This window comes from Acomys minous (assembly GCF_964271855.1).
Source record: "Acomys minous genome assembly, chromosome: 12".
Classification (NCBI taxonomy): domain Eukaryota; kingdom Metazoa; phylum Chordata; class Mammalia; order Rodentia; family Muridae; genus Acomys; species Acomys minous.
Window position 1 is genome coordinate 56,191,652 of NC_140493.1, and position 15,858 is coordinate 56,207,509.

At 43.2% G+C, this 15,858-nt stretch overlaps 1 long non-coding RNA gene across 1 annotated transcript; it reads left to right on the top strand.

The window, feature by feature from the left end:
* Nucleotides 1-1,886: 1,886 nt before the first annotated feature.
* On the top strand, nucleotides 1,887-8,491 carry LOC311578182. The gene is made up of 3 exons (XR_014772785.1): nucleotides 1,887-6,742; nucleotides 6,851-7,733; nucleotides 8,324-8,491. It is a non-coding gene; the product is annotated as an uncharacterized lncRNA (long non-coding RNA).
* Nucleotides 8,492-15,858: the final 7,367 nt, after the last annotated feature.

Sequence of the window (15,858 nt, forward strand, 5' to 3'; positions counted from 1 at the left end):
CCAATTTAAAAATATGTACTTGCTAAGTCACTTTTGCAGTGCAAGAGAGTCAACATGGGTCCTTCATTGGTGCGAACATCACCACAACACTGAGCTACATGCCTAGCCTGAACTGATTGTTAAATATCTTGCTCCTCAGTGTTGGAAACTCTGTTGGAAAAAAAAATTCAACTAATACAATGATATACCACAAGGAGACCACATTTATAGTGGCCTCAATGCTAACTTTAACAATGCCAAGAAATGTGATTTTACTATTCCATTTGGAAATACATGAAAATAAGGCAGCTACATTTATTTATATGACTAAGTAATTTGGATAAATAAAACATTTTTTACTTGAAGCCACTTATCATGGTCAACATCCATCTGCTAAATGTATTATGTGTACTTGTGACATCCTGTCAATGTGATTTATAAAAATAGATGGGAAGAAAATGCTTTAGTCCATTAATATATTAATTCAAAATATTATGCCACATTTTATCTTAGAAAACAGCTGCAACTGACAGCCCCCCCCCCCCTCTCTCTCTCTCTCTCCAAAACAATCTCACTAGGAAATGATTTTTTTAAATATATGAAGACCTAAGAAACTACCCTTAGAGGTACATTTAGTGATTTCTACATGCTTGTGCACAATCAGAAGTATTCAGGGCGTATATCATAGTACCTTATATTTACTGCAACAAAAACATAGTGATTGGCACATAGACACAGGCTGGTCCAAGACCAAGGGATGATAAATTATGTTTCATAATGACTTCAGCCCCTGACTTTTGTCAGAAAACAGTAGAGTGACGCTATCAAGTATCTCATGAAACGAAGGGATTAGCCTATTCAATTAACACATATTTAGTTAGTACAGTGCCTACCCACACAGTCTAGTGTTGTCTACTGAAAGGAGAGAACTTGTATGCACTCTTTCCATCCATCCTGAAACTCCAAAGCAAGCACTAGAAACACGCCATCACTAATTATGCAGGACTTGCTACAGTTTAACATAGCTAAATCCTCTAAAATATAGCAGAGCTTGCTATATTTTAATTATGACCCAGGAAATGAATGCATAACTCCAGTAGGATAGCTCTAACAAATAAATCTGCATTTTTCCTTTTTATGTATTCATTTATATTATTATATATATATACAATAAATTACCTGCAGCAAGAAGAGCCATGACACAATTAGGAACTATAAAAATATTACATTCTTGGTGTTTTTGCTATTTGTAGTTGGCAACCTTGAAGAGATCATCTTTCCTATCTTCATGAGTCTAAAATTCTGAATGTAAATCAATATCTATCATATCTCATCTCTATTAACTTAAAACATCTATCTAGACCTAAAAACATCTTAATCCCTAAATGACTAGGCTTAATTGTAAAACTAAACTATCTGGTCTTCAACCCCATCAGAGACTTGAGAAGGAATAAAATTAATTTTCTGAGTAAACAGGAAGTGCAGGTTAACAGCTTCCAAAGTGAAAAAAACGACAGAGTCAGTTTGCTGCCTAAACAGTCACCCAAAACTCTCTATAACGTTGGAGCATCATCTTCAGCCTTCTTGCCCAGCATATCTGACAGACATATTTGTGAGGCAGGAACTATTGAGGACTTGCTTACCCTATCTTGGCAGAGTTTGGTCGTCGACTCTGCCTGCATCAAAACTTGCCCATTTTTAGGCAGAATTCTGTCTGTGGCAGAAACGAGGACATTTTGCCCAGTGGCTGATTTGCCACATTTGAAGCCAACTCCATAAGGTGGTTCATTGATTTTCATGATCTTCTTTGAGGTAGGCTGGGTGTTGCCAGGAGCTATGTTGTCGAAGAGTCTTTAAACTAATAAAAACATCTTTAAATGCCATATTCTGTAGGTCTCTGGGGTTTTTGAAGACCTCATCTAACCATTTTAAAATCTGCCTTTTTAAAACCCGAAATTCATCACAAATGCAGGGTGAAATAACACTGAACCAATTTTAAAGCATATAATTATGATGCTAGAACTATCAATAAGAGCCAGCTTTGAAATTCCAAAAAAAAAAAAAGTCCTAATTAAATAGTATCCATAGTTGCACATTTGTTTTGAGATGTCATTACCTAAAGTACTATATTCATGGCAAGTAAGATAAAGCAAGAAGGTCCTTCTTCATTTTGACCACCTTCTTTAACACTGTAAGCAAGTCCACAGAATGAAAAATATAATTTCTCCCTTAAAAATGAGTATAAAGTCATGCAGTATAAAACTAACGTGAAGTCACAAACCTGTAAGGACTGCCAGGCTCATCTGCAACGTTCATGGCCAGCTTCAGCCTCTGAGCCTCTTTCCTTGGGAATGGGCGGGTAGTGTTCTGGCTCACCTATAAATCTGCTCACAACCCAGTTATTCAAATCAAAGTCCCTGAAATCAGACTGCACAATGCAGAATGCTGAGTTCTGTGGCTTTTTTAGCTAGTGATGGTCCAAACAAATGTCAAGGGCATAAAATGTCCTTGAATAAAACAGGCTGCTGTCAACAATGGCCACTGAGCTCTCAGTGATAAATAGCACAGGCCTTTTTATCTTCTTTAAGATGCCAGAGAAACTCTAAATCACAAACATAGCCTGAGAGCGTACAATATCCCATACGGAATATTCTGAAGATAGGAAAGACACATCATCTTGAAGGGTGAAAGCCTTGGGAGGTGTGTCAGTCTCCTTGTTTCTTGTCATGAGCAAGCACTTTAAAACGGTAAAGATATTCCTCCAACTAACATTTCGTTTTCCATAAGTTGCTATCCATGAGTCTTAGCACTTATAAACTCAAGTAGATCATAAAATCGAAACTCACTTTGACTGTACTACAGCATTAATTTCAAAATCTGGTTATTGATGTTATTGAATTCACCAAGGACAACACACACACAGTTTGAATAAGTCCTCACTTTGCATACTATCCCTTTCCCAGCTGGGATAGTGATGGACATGCCAGCAGGCAGCACATTTGCCTCTACAAGAAAAGGGTTGTCATCTTATCTCACTGTCTCTCTAAAACTGCATCCTGATATACTCTGATAATTTTAAATGTAGGGATTATCTACAGTTTATTATCAAAATAGAAGAAAAAAAAAGTGCTGAGTTTTCAGACATTTTGGTAATCCCAACAGTTCAACACAATGCCGTGTGCTTTCAAATGTGTGTTTCAAAACTTTTTACTGCAAGCATCACAGGACAAAACCGATGGGAAATTCTGCTTCCTTCTAACAGATACTGCCTGCTATGCTATAGTTGTAAGAAGTGGAAACAGACAGGCACCGTCTAGTCAACAAGTATCTGCACAGAAAAACCATCTCTCCTCACTCAGATGACAAACAAAATCAATAACCACTTCCCATAGAAAGGAAAAGGCAAAGGAGTAGTGACCCCTTTCACCTCAGATCTCACTCTCTGCAGCTGACTCTTTTACACCACAAAAAAGCTACACAGTCCTTCGCCTTAACGGTTTCTTTAGCTTGCTGCATTTCAGAAACTCTTCAGAAGTCTCTTAAAGAATCATTATATAAGTCTACAACTGCCCAAACTTTTAAAATGAATATTCATTTCTTGTTTCTTTCCATAAATAGATTTTGTGACATGCATAAAAGTATTACCCTAAACAGATGTGGTTTTAAAAACTGGAAATAATGCTCAAGGCAGAGGTTATTACAAATCCAAAGACCTCAAATCATAGACAGGGTCCTACTGCCCTCAAATCTCAAGTGCACGTCATATTAATGCATATGATTGTCACTGGTTCATATTTTACCTACCATATTTCCCTATCATCAAATGATAGGCTCTTCCATGAGCCTGGTGCTGCTCACTGGTTTTGTTTTCCTCAGCTATTTCTCTTGGGAAAGAAATGCCATTTCCAACTTCAAGATCATACAACTCCTCAGCTTAAACCAGTAGCAACACCAGCACAGGAAGCAAGGCTGGTTTCATGGAAACTCAGGGCTTTCCCCACAACCATTTTCCAAGATCAGGACAGAAGGGAGAGCTATTTGTACAGACAGGAGAAAGGGAGGGGCCACCAAGGACTCCAAAGACTTGGTAGGTACATGAAGTCTCCGCTTTGCAGGAATCCCTCAGGGATATTAATGGCCAAAAGTGCAGGGCAGAGCTATTAGAACAAGAGAGCGAGTGAGCGAGGATGCAGCTCTAATGACGATCCCTTCAGAACAAATCTGAAAGGAACCAAGAGACGTTAAACAGAATGGGGAGAGTGAAGCCAGGGGAGCAATAGAAGCCCTGAGCCAGCCTGAGCTTTCTGTGACAACGGCAAAGCCCTTACCTGTTGACTGCTCTCAGGTCCTGCATGCAGGCTCTGAGAGACAGCACCAGATCTCGTTTCACTAATGAGGGCAAGCTACTGCTCCTCTCCTCTCAGTCGTGCATGGTGCTGCTAACTAGAAAAGCCTGTGGTCCCCGATTACTCATCATTCTGTGGATGGAATATGGAAGCTAGATACAGAAAAAGTATCTGGGTCCCCTACCTTTCCTGTGTAGATGGCTGAACACTAAAGTTTCTCTCTGGAATATTTCGTGAGACCTCATCTAACATTTTTCCTCTCTGATTCTGCTCAATTGCTGAGTAAAGAAAGGCTTTACTGATTGTAACCGTAAGTTAATTTCAATCTACAAGTTAATGTTTTCCTTTAAAAAAAAACCAAGAGGGAGCACAGTTGAAGGATACTGCGCCACACTTCTGTTGTCAAAACAATTGTTCACTCAGTTCACATGACAAACGCATAGAACCAGCCTTTGAGCAATCCCTAGTTTAAATTTTTATTATTGTTTTTTCTTTTAAAGATTCGCTTATTTTTATTTTCTGTGCTTGAGTATTTTGCATGCCAGTATGTGTACTACTATGTGTAGGCTTGGTGCTGATGCTGGCCACTAGAGGGCATCAGAACCTCTGGGGTTGGAGTAGCACAGGTGGTGAGCCCAGAGGAGTACTGAGACACAAGCCCATTTTCTCTGTAAGAGTAACAGCATGCTCTTAACCTCTGAGCCATCTTTCCAACCCTACACAACTTCACCAAAAAACTGAAATGAACGTCTATTAATAAGTAGGTTTCATTGCCTTAAAACAAATGTTTGGGGGCATGGTACTGTTTTGCAATGAAATCTCTGAAACCTAACATTTGTTACTGAGACACACTTCTGGAAACAATATCTAAGTCCATTTTAAAAAGCATTTACTTGTTTGTGTGTGGGCACATGCCGTGACACAGATGTGTCGGTGGTCAGAGGTCAGTTTTCAGGAGTCAGTTTTTAAAAGGACCATTCGTAATCGTAGGAATGACGAAAGCCATGGTTTCTAAGCTGTACCGGCATCAGGGCCACACAGCTGTGGAGAGTGTCTAGCTCATCATCAAATGCTAATAGCAATCCGTGCTGTAACCTGTGAAATGCCTCTAACATGCTTTCCCAAAGTTGATAAAAAAAAAAAAGACCAGAATGTCTCCACACATTGCTAGGGTGCCTCAGGTGGAATGCCCTCATGTGAGGAACAGCTCTAAACCTTATCAATCATATCCGCTCTTGGGGGGAGACAAAGTGATTTCTCTCCTACTTTGACTGACATTTCTTTTATTCTCATGGAGACATCGTAGCATTCATTTTATTTTTTTAAATGCCTTTACCTCAGGGCAGCAGAGCTCACTGACTGTTTGCTGAAGCTTAGCTAGGCTTAGGAAGAGATCCTCCAGTAGAATTGTCAAGCTAGGCCTCTACTTCAGAACTCTAGATGTGAGAAAATAGCCGGAGGGCACATAAAACCCTTTGTATTTAAAAGGCGAGATGTGGGGAGGAAGGATCTTTTCATTTCACACTAAATTTAGCAATAAATAAATAAAGCCTTCGCCTCTACACACTCAGAGGATCTTCGGACTTCTGCCTCTGTTTCTGCCCAACACCTATGCTGAATCGTCCCTCCCTCCTCCTCCAATGTCCCTCCTCCCACCGAGTCAGCAAAGGCAAACATACAGTTACATTTTATTAGAACTGTGTTCTGAAGAGAAAAAAAAAAATAAAGAATCACTCTCTAGAAGAATCATTTGTCTTACATGTTCTGTACAATCAACTAAAAGCCACAGTAACAGAAGCAGATGATGAGAGGGAAAATAAGACGAAGAAAGAAAGCAAACCCCATTTTATTCAAATTCACCACTTTCCAGATCTCTAGAAAAATAAACATATTTTCAAACAGTGACTCCAAATCTGAGCCAACCAATGAAGTAAAAGGGCACACTCTGGCCACTAGAAGAGTACTGTCTTCTTTGTGATGTCACACAAGAGGTCAGGGAAGACTGTGCAAATAAACAAACCACGGAAACCCCCCCCCAAAAAAACAAAAAGCAAATCCCATGCCACTCCTCCATACTCTGACTTCTGGCTTCTCTTCATCTGAACAGGCCCCCACCCCCACACACACACTGCAATTCGAGGTGACAAACATATCAGTCATGACATAGCATCTCAAAGTCCCATCCTCTGAAGCAGCACCCTGGGGCCACGATGAACCCTGGGGCCTCCCTCCTTTCAAGCCACAGACAGCCCAGGTTTCCAGCACTGTCTTCGGCTTCCCTTCCTACTCTAGCAACGTAGCTCTACAGCCTTCCCACCGACAAAACATGCTGAGCAAGATAGAGCTACCATCTCTCTCTTCATCCCCATTTCTTATCCTGGAACCTGCCGGTCCTCCTGGGTTCGTTTAGCTGAAAGGTACAGTCTTTGCCAGTCAAATGGGCCTTATTCTACTTTTTTTTTTTTTTTTTTTGCAATGAGATTTTGGATTGTTTATTGATCTAACCTAGTCGTTTCTCTCTTAAGCAATTTATTTACAAGCCTGCAACCGAAAAGAGGCCCCCTTTCAAAAGTAGGTAAGTAATGGTCACTGTTCTCAACCCCACTCACTGCCCCTCCCAGGCCATTTGAAGCTACCTGATTACTGAGTCAGCGGATATCATCATCATCATCATCATCATCATCATCATCATCATCAAGGAGACCCATGGACCTCCCGGAGAAGGCCCCATGACCTAAGTGGCCCTCTGACAGAAGGGATTCCTAGGCTTCCTTCCCTGAGTAAGTAAGTGATGGCAACAACCCTGCCTGAGACTCGTCCTCCACGCACAGACATTAGGAAAGACAAGCAGCATCAGGTTTCCAATAAAAGGTAACCAGAAAGAGGCTATGGAAGCACATCATTGGCCCAGGAAAGAACAGACACAGGGACGCACGTCCCTTCCTGGGCTACCTCTGGAGTGCTGGATCTCCCAGTCATAGAGACAGACTGCAGCAACACAGAAGACCCCCGGCTGGCAGCACGCACCTGCAAGTGCAAGCATGTATACTCCTTGCTGCGTGTTGCATGCTGCAGACTTCGTCCTGACTTGCTAGCCCCAAACACACATTTCCCCCACCCCGGTATGAGACTAGGGATTCTTGTGGCTTAGAACACACACCACTCCCCCTCTGTGTAATGTACAAATCCAGACCCACATTGCTTACAAGGAACCCGGATTCATATTCCCATAAGCGAAGCACTAGCGGCTCCCCTCAAGTGACTACCTTCCCCACCCCTTCATCTCTGTCCACATCTAGCAGGGAGACTAGGAGCCTCCAAACCCGGTAGGAGATGGAGGAGGAACTGGGACTGCAAAGGAACCTCAGAGATCTGCTTCTAAAGGGTAGCCTGCAACTCTTTGCCCAGGTTTGCAGACCCACCAGTAGAGCCCTTCATAGGCATGAACCCTGCCTGACTCCCTGCTTTCGCATTTCCCCAAATCCCTCATCCTCTTTCCAGCCTCTCCTTCCCAGCCACTTTCTGCACCCCCTGGCTCTCAACATGTTGCCTCACACACTCTCTGGAGAGGCTTGTATTAAACCTGCCTCTCTCCATCGTATCTACCTAAGCTTGTTCTGATTCCCCCAAATAAACCAAGTCCACCCGCCCAACAAGCATCCACTGACCCTTCCACCAGCGTCCTTTGCTCTCCTACAAATCCGCTTTTCACACGCCCCACTTTCCGTCTATCTTCCCTTCTGTCATCCTAGTTCAGGACACACTGGCCTTCTATTCTGCTCTCTGACCCTCTCTTCCTCCTAGGGGCACCCACTTTCCCTTTTTGGCTGTTCCCAGGCAGGTTCCTGCGCTCCAAACCTTTCCTTTTCCACCCGGCACTGGCCGGCTCCTGGCCTGCCGGGTCGCTCCCTCACTCTCGGTCCTTCCTTCCCGCGTGCCCCCCACCTGACCCCCGAGCCAGTCCTGCCCTCCCAGCCTCCTCCTCATCGCCTTTGCAGGAGCATCCATGAAACCAGGCGCTCTCAACATGCCCAGCGGTTGAGAGAAGCGCGGAGTACAGGGGGGCAGAAGGCTGCCCGCTCTCCGGGTGTCCAGGTGCTCCTCCCGCTCGCCAGCCACGGTTCCCCCATGCCTAGCCCTCTCCCCGGCGCCCAGCAGCCGCACAAACTTACTTGCGGGTCGGCGGGAGGGGGCTGCGGCGAGCAGTGCGAGCCCCGCAGCGGCGAGTGCGCCCCTCTCGGCTGGGCCGGGCGGCGCTGGCACTGCGCTCCCGCGGCCGCGCGCGGACTGCGCTCAGCCTGACGCAGCCCGGCTCTTCCCCCGCCGCTGCCGGGGCCGCCGAGCGCTAGCAGACATGCTCAGTTTCCGGACCTGCCCGCGTGGAAGCTACCAAGAGCTATCCGCGGAGGGGGAGGCGGCGCCGAGCTGCAGAGCGGCGGCCGCGAGCTGGAGGCGACCACGCCAGCGGCCCCGGGAAGAGGGGGGCGAAGCGCTGCTAAAAATAGCTCCTGCGGAAGGAAGCCACCCGCTGCCAGCGCACCCCCTCGCCGCGCGTCCCTGCAGCAGGTTCTCGGGCTCAGGGAGCTGACGTCCTGCTGGACCCTTGCCCTGGGAAACCGTGCCCCAAGAACAGACACCTGCCAGGGTAGCCAGGGCAGAGTCCCAGTCCCAAGCTGCCGGGCATGGCACCCCCTCACCCTGCCCACCTGCCATGGAGCTGCCCAGCAGCCCTAGCTTCTGGGTCTAGACAGAGACACTGAGGAAAGCTGGTCTAAAATTGTGGGAAAGCCCTCTGTTGCTGTCTTACCAAGAGGAGGAAAAACTTTTTTTCAGGTTTATGTTGTTTGGATTGGATCGAAGGAAAAAAAAAAGAAGAAGAAGAAGAAGAAGAAGAAGAAGAAGAAGAAGAAGAAGAAGAAGAAGAGGGAAGGCGCGGGAAAATTACAAAGACCTGGCCAAGGGGTGGCATGGGGCAGCAGGTTGAAAGGGGCAGGAGGCTCTAGAAAGATCTCCTAAAATGCAAGAGTTGGCTCAGCTTTTCTATTTCCGCAGGATTTTACATAATTGGTTGACACTCACCCTGACCTTGGAGGCACTGTTCCTGTTGCCTGAGCTGTAATCTATTTTCCCAGACTGCTTGCTGCCTTTTGCTTGCACCGCTCCTGCCTTTCCAACTCTGCCTGAGAAATATGAGAAAGCGGTGGGGGCGTGGAGGATGGGGGCGGGGGGGGGGGTGGGCAAAGTAAAGCTGGCTAGGCTGGAATCCAGGCCTCCTATCATCTTGAATGAAGTCTGTCCCTTCCCCAGGACATGGCCCAGGTTTTCTAAGCATCAATCAGGCAGGCAAATCAATCCAAGAGCCTCTCAAAACCACCTGGCTTGAGAACGAACCATTTCCCATTATTGATCCCCGCTATATCCCACTTCTGCTTCTTACAATTATTTTATCTTTTCCCCTTTCTTTTAAAGTGTTCCATCTATCTCCCTGTAAAACGAAAGCCTAAGAGGGAGAAAGGGTTATTTATACGGAGAAAAGGACTGGTGGGAAAGGAGATAATTGGGAGGTAATGTACAATGATGCGCATGCAAGTCATAACAAAACCCATTGTTTTTTGTATAACTAAAACATTAATAAAATTTAAATTATAAGAATGAAATACTCGGATATCTCCTGGGTCGACGTGTTGTTGTAGCTTTTTCTCTCACAGTCACCAAATTAGATTTGTCTCTTGGGAATCTGTTTGGCAAAGGAGGACATCGAAGCCTGGATGGAGAAAGAACTCTTGCCTGAAATAACACCTAGTTACACCCAGAAGCTGCTGGACCAGAAATTACCCATGTTTAAATAGAATCTGTTAATTCCCGAAATCAATAGCTGCTCTTGGCCTAAGGGATCAGAAAACTCGGGAGGTGTGTTCAGTGCGTCCGATGGTGGACTTTGTGATCCTGTTGTCTCTACTTTGAGGAAGGAGACGCAGAGCCTTGATTTTGCATTTTCTTGAAAGTGGACTGTCTCATCTCTGTCCTTTCAAAATGAGTCCCTGAAGTAATAAAAGGTACTGAGGTCATGCATGGACTAGGACCAAGAAAAAGCTTGCCTTGAACATCACTTCATGGCCTAAGATGATGAATGTCATGATTACAGGCTTATGCCACCATGCCTAGTTTATGTGGCACTAGAGATCTAGGGCTTAGCCGTGCTAAGCAAGCCTTCTACAAACCAAGCTGCATTCCCATGCCTAGAATGATTTAAATAATTAGTGCTTGTTTTTTGTGGGGAGCCAAGACCATAGCTGGCAAGCATCTCAGACCTTGGCATAATACATTGAGCGGACCTGGGGCAGGCTGCCTTGTGACCTCTTTCCCTCCTTGCCTCAGGGTACGTTCCAGAAGGCTGCCTTGTAACCTCTTCTCCTCCCTCAAGGTACTCTCCAGCTGTTCTCAGTATTCCCAGAATTACAGAGGCCTTCAGAGGATGAGCGAAACAAAGTCTATAGATAACATCTTGTGGTTCCAGATGCCTAACAATTCCACCCAGCCCCAGAACCACAGGGGCCCTCGCCCTGCCAAACTTCCTGACTTCCTGATAACTTGCGAAAACAACCCACCTGGATCACCCCACTCAGCCTCCTGCTTCAATGATATATAGTTGCCTGTGAGAAAATAAAAATTTGTCAACTTGATCAGACTCCTTGACTTGCTGTCTGTTTTTCACGTCTCTTGTCCCCCATTCTCTCCCTAGGGGTCCGAGGGTCCCAGTTGATTGTCCGGTGGATCTGGACAGTTTTTTTTTTCTTTTCTTGACTTCCATAAAAGTATTAAGTCTCACAGGACTTATACCTTTTAGTCATTGTTAGGAGTAAATGAATACAGTGTAATAATTATTTCATTTAAATAGCATTTTGTAGTTATATAAAAAAAAAAACTTTCAGCTATACATGGTGCTACCCACCTATAATCCCTGCACTAAAGATGCTGAGGCAGAAGGGTTTGAGATGTGCCTGGGCTACCCAGCGAAATTCACTGTATTGAAGACAAAAGGCACAGTCACTGAATCTAGAATATTTTCTCTTCCTTCCTATGAGGGCTTCTGGGAACTCCTCTCTTGGCTTCTGCCACACTTCGTCTCCATTCTCAGTCACTCAGTGTTGCTCCTGGCCACCCCACTGCTTTTTATCTCTTCTTTTCCGCTCTCTGTTCTTCCCTTACTCCAAGCTCTCTTCTATTTCATTCATCGACATGCTTGGTTTATTTATTTATTTTTTTCTTCTCTGCTGACCTGCAAGATACTGGAGCTTTGGCACCATGACACATTCCTGTGTGCACTTTGCTCTTCAGTGCTCACTAGGTGCTGAAGGAAGGCATTCATGGACTTCTAGAAGAGGATGAACAAAGACGGTGCTGGGTGATGGCTTCCTCACTTGATTACAGGGAGTGGAAGAAAGGCAGGAAGGTGTAGAGATGTGGTGGCACAAAATACAGATTTCACCACTAATTCGTTTAGGGATAGCTCTTGCTTTCTCTTTTGCCTTTTTTTAAAAAAAAATTAGCTAATTGAATTCCCCCAGGTATTGCCTATGCCACGGTCAAATAATTCTTGGATCTTCTGATATTGACACATCCCCCTAAGCAAGTTCTGCTTCTGTTGCATAAGGCCAGCCCATTTTAGGCCTATATACATGAGGTTTCTCCCTGCTGCGTGTCTTTCGTACTAAACTCGCCTTTAGAAAAATCAAAGGTAAGAGGGAAAAGTGAAAATGTTCTTAAATTAGTTCTTCAAGAGAAACGGAAATATCAGGACAGCTTCATTACTGAGCTATTAAAAGTCATCTTGATTGTTATTTCTCTATTATGGAAAAAAAATCAAATAGGAAGCATTAAATGAGAGTGACTCAGAGTCACTTTTGCCCCAGCTCTTCTTGCATCTACGACTACACATACGTGTCATAACAGATCAATTCATGATATGCGCTAAAGTTATAAATGCTCACCCGCTCGCATGCCCTGCATGTTAAGGCTAAAACTGCTGTGGGTGAAAGTCATGGGACATTAAGGATGCCCACAGTGTTTATGAATCAAAGATGCTTCTTGCCTGAAAGACTTAACTCTGATGTTCCTTTCCTCAGGGAAGAGGAATGTGCATAGTTATGTACTTCAAATATCAGGCTGCTCTTTCTGGGTGTCTGTGTCTAACACAAACATGACGTGGGAACTGACCAAGCAGCAATGTCTAGATGGAGCCACAGACCTTTTGGCTTTCTTCAAGAACATCCGCCCAGTGCCAGAGTGACAAGTCTTAAGTTATCAAGCATCATTGAGAGATTCATCACAGAGTTTCCTTTCCACAAAACTTTTCAAAATAGTCGACTCAAAATTCGGGCTGCATTAACATTAGCTGCCCCTCTGTGGCATGTCGGTTGTCAAGTATAATCTCTTGGTGTATGGGTTGTGTTCATTCCATAAAAAATCCAATGAAACAGTGTGTTAATTACCATGTTTTTGGTTGTATGTATAGGAATCTACCCTAAACTAGTTTAGATAAAAAAGAGAGATTTAATTTATCTGGTGCAATATAGTATTAAATGCAACCTTAATCACCAGAGCAAAAAGACGAATCTGTCCACTTAGCATTTCTACCTTGTATACAGCCTTCATGGTCCTAGGATTCGTCCGTTAATAAAACATTAAATTGGATCCGTTAGTTTTGTTTTCCAAGATTTTAAAGTTAATGACTTGTTTCCAAACGTATAGATTATGGCAAACAAAATGTAGTAACACATTAGTGGAGACTACTGGCAGACAGTAGCCTAATCTAGTAAGGCGGACTACATCCCTGGTGATGTCACACAGATGCCACGCATGTGAATGAGAAGTGCACCCTGTGTTGGGAGAATTCTTCCTGAAATGCTACAACTCCAGTTTATTCAACAAGGCAAAATCAGACAATTTGAAATTAAGGGGTTTTTGACAAAACACCTGAGCAGCACCACTCAAAACACGTAGTCATAAAAAAGGAAATACTGTGAGGTTGCCATAGTTTCAAGGTGACCAAAGAGGCACAAAGAATAATTCCAGCAGATTCTTAGTTTTAGACTCTTGATCAGAACGAGGGGGGTCACTGACACATGGTAATAAAATCTTGTTAGTACAGTTAACAGTACTGTGTGAATTTCATTCCTTAATTTTTTTCAAATGTGATATGTCAACAGCACAAAATGGATGATGGATAAATACCCATTACATTCAAGGAGTTATCTTTCTAACACTACACATTTTTTGCTTATTACTTAATTTAAAATATATTTTAAACTATAGAGGGTGAACTCCCAGGCAAAACCGTGGTCTAAACCCCTAAAAGATTGCTATCCAAGACTTCCTGCCTGGGAGAAGTGGGTAGTGTCGTTTAACAGAACTGGACCCTGAAGCTTACAATTGCTAGCCATTCACAGAGAAGGAGGACAGCAAAAAGAAAAGAAAAAAGATAGCTGTGCACCCAAGAATGTGGTTAGCAAGCGACTCATATGAAGAAGCAGAGAGACAGAAGGACAGTGGGACAAAGGGCTGACTACTATAGTTTATCAATTTCAAGATAAAATAGTTCATGTTTTAATATTGTTAAAAATTACTATGTATCTATATCCCAGGAAATTTTTGATGTGGTTTAAAAGTTGATGGGATATGACAATTTATTAATAAGTATAGCATGTGAGGCAATCCAGGAGTTCAACTTCAGCATCAGCTGTTCTATTGTAAACATCTTTCTAGACTACTGTTCTTTCCAGGGTCCCTTCTATATTAACTGTACTGTGATAATATTCAGTGCCATTTAAACTACACAGACAAAGCCAGAATGAAAACTGCAACAACCGCAACCAAATAGTTTGCCATTTTGATAAAATCATCAATCCATGAACTATATGTAAATAGAGGCATGAGAATAAATTGTTTTCTGCAAAGCAAAGTTATAAATGTCAAAAACAAAGATGGGGATGATTTCACATGTACTATATACATTCATTTTTTCAAAGCATTTTAAAGATCATTTTAATGTTCACATGAAGTAGAAACTCACTGTCAAATTCCTTTCTTAACCAGGTACCTCATCCCTTTAACATGGTCCCATTGAAACCAGGTATCACGGCACTTATGTTTGTTCCTTTATATTACAATAGCATGTTATTAGGTGCAGAACTTAAGAAAGTGAGGCAAAGATTCTATCAATTCTACTTTATGATTTAAAAACGTTTTATGGGCATCTGTTGTTAAGTAAGATATTTATGATACAGTATTTTTTTTTTAAATAGAGTTATTTTCTGATTTCAGGGTCCTTTCTTCAACTTGGACCAAATGACATTTTATAGAGTTCTTATAAGTATGGCAAAACTTTTAAAATAATGAATCAGTTTGGGGGGCATATAGCTAGCTGAATTAATCTGATTTGGATAGCAAAAATGACCCACAGGAATCGTACTTAATCTGAGTCTACAGACACAAGTATCCTTTAGTGAGTATGTGCATTGAGCAGTACCCATCCAGACAGGCATGGACCAACTGAGCGTATGTTGAGACCACTTTTTTGAAGGTTAGAAGAAGCCAGCCTAAGGCAAGAAATGGAGTCTCAGGTTTGATTTAGGTTATGCCTTGCAGAAGCAACTCTGATTATTTAGATTGGAACTGAGAATCTAGAAAAAAAAACCACACACACACACAATGAACTCGAGATTTCTCGGTGCAGTACACACAGATGTGTCCACCCTGCATCTTCCTCATCCACGAGTCACAGCTGAGAAAGTGTTCCAGCAATATCCCAATTCCCAGATATAGCAATGTGATTCTCTGCATGGTGATTGCCACAAAGCCTGTAGCTCTGGTAAGCATCCTTTATTGACCATTCGGTGAGGCTGCTCTACAAGTTGTCCATGGAGGCACAAGACAGCTTGTTCAGCCAACAGTTCTGGTTACTCTTAAGCATTTTAACCATGTGGATAATAGTTTCTTCTTGTTTAAATAACAGAATACTTTTCTTCCGCCTGCTTCTGTACTGTGGCTCATGGCAAAAGTAGTTTCAAGCTATTAAGAAAGGATCTTGTGTGGAGTAGATGACCTGATTGGTCTGGGAAGAACAAGAGTAAATAAAGGTTAGCAATGGCTATCGGTGAAGCTTCCTATGCAATAACCTGCGTTGACTCATCATCATGAAAGTGATGCAGACTCCATAACAGTATGCGAGGAACGGTTTCCGGGATGTGAGGACAATGGGCGATGACAACTGTGGAGGACTGCAGGTGGCATCTCACACACTAGAATGAAGGGGTGTATAATTAGTGTAACAGGTCAGGACTAGTGTAGCTACTCAAAATCTGTGAACTGTGGAAATCTTCAGAGTGGGTAACAGACTCTAATGTCCTCATGCCTAGATGGCTAGAAAGGGGGACTCCCAGACCTTTCCGGGGATTGCTGCACCCTAGTTCTGACCCCGCTGTGTTCACTGGCATATCAGGAATAGACATTCTATGCAGAGTCTGTCCCAGAG